At 51.8% G+C, this 1,411-nt stretch overlaps 1 pseudogene; it reads right to left on the bottom strand.

The window, feature by feature from the left end:
* Positions 1-724: 724 nt before the first annotated feature.
* On the bottom strand, positions 725-1,328 carry LOC119297672 (annotated as a pseudogene).
* Positions 1,329-1,411: the final 83 nt, after the last annotated feature.

A 1,411-nucleotide genomic window follows, 5' to 3' on the forward strand; every position in this document is an offset into this window, starting at 1 on the left:
GCTCGCGGTCTCATCGGGGAGAAGAGTGAAGGGGCCACCACCTTTGTCGCTAGGTCACTGGAGCAGGTGGTGGGAAGAAACAATTCATCTATTCCCTCCCTTCGTTAGGCGTTCTGGAAGTGTGAATCCTCACGACCAAATTTCATAGAAGCATAACTCGACGAGCCTCGCCATTGGTGTTCCTGCCATGATGCGAAGTTGCACTTACTCATGCAACACACGGTTCATCGCTTAGAGCATCTCCAATAGATGGTCCAAAATTTGACGGTCTAAAACGGAGATGTGAAATTTGGGCCGTCAAAAAGTGTGTTTTGGAGCTCCGAAAAAAGCTCAACTCCAACAGATGATCCAAATTGATGGTCCAAAAGAGCAACTCCAATAGATGGTCCAAAATGAAGATGTAAAACGACATACTCCATCTTTCCATCTATATAGGGCCTAATGCGTTTTTCAAAACCGCCTTTGACTATTGATAAGATTAATAGTACATGACATGCATAATGTAAAAATTATATCATTGAAAGTTCCTTTCACATACGAATTCGACGATGTGCTTTGTGTAAGTTGCATGTCATATATTATTAATCTAACATTTGGTCAAAATTAGCCTCGAAAAACGCATTAGGTCTTATATAGATGGAAGGAGGGAGTACTACTAGTCCATTCAACATAGTTCAAACATCAAATTCAACATAGTTTCATACATCAACTTCAACTACTACTTATTCAAACTACTAGATAAACTACTCCTCATCGGAGCTACGGAACTGCTCCCAGAACTCCTCCTTCGTCGGGTCGTCGCACCCCTCCTCCTCCTCCTCCTCCGAGAAGTCTGCCCAATCCTCCTCGGAAGAGGACTCGATGGGGATCACCGTCGAGGGACCGACCTCATCCTCCTTCTTCGGCCCCTTCTTCTTCTGGTCCGCCTCACGCTTCCAGTAGTACTCCATCTCGGCCTGGACGTACTCCGGATGCTCCCGAGCAAACCTCGCCATCGCCTCCTCATCTGTCTCGCCAGCACTGACGACAACCGACGGCTTCTTCGTCTTCTTCTTCTTCGTCGTGATCTCCTTCATGTTGATGCCCTGCGGCACAAGCATCTCCGCTTCCGCCCGACTCTCGATCTCTGGAAAGTTGAGGTGCAACCGAGGCCTCTCGGCACGCCACACCGCCACGTCGTAGGCACGCGCGGCCTCGTGGGCGGAGGGGTACGTGTCGATCCACCAACGCCTTCCGGCGTCGGAGAACTCCACACCCTAGTTGCCGGAGGGCTTCTGCCTCACGCTGAAGAAGCCCGACTTGCCCTTCGGCGTCTTCTTCGGCGCCATCGGGAGCGGCGTGCGACCGGAGCGGTGGCGGACGGAGCCGGGCGAGGCGGTGCTGCGGGGCGGCGGTGGCGGACGGAGCCGGG

This window comes from Triticum dicoccoides, chromosome 5A, assembly GCF_002162155.2.
Source record: "Triticum dicoccoides isolate Atlit2015 ecotype Zavitan chromosome 5A, WEW_v2.0, whole genome shotgun sequence".
NCBI lineage: Eukaryota > Viridiplantae > Streptophyta > Magnoliopsida > Poales > Poaceae > Triticum > Triticum dicoccoides.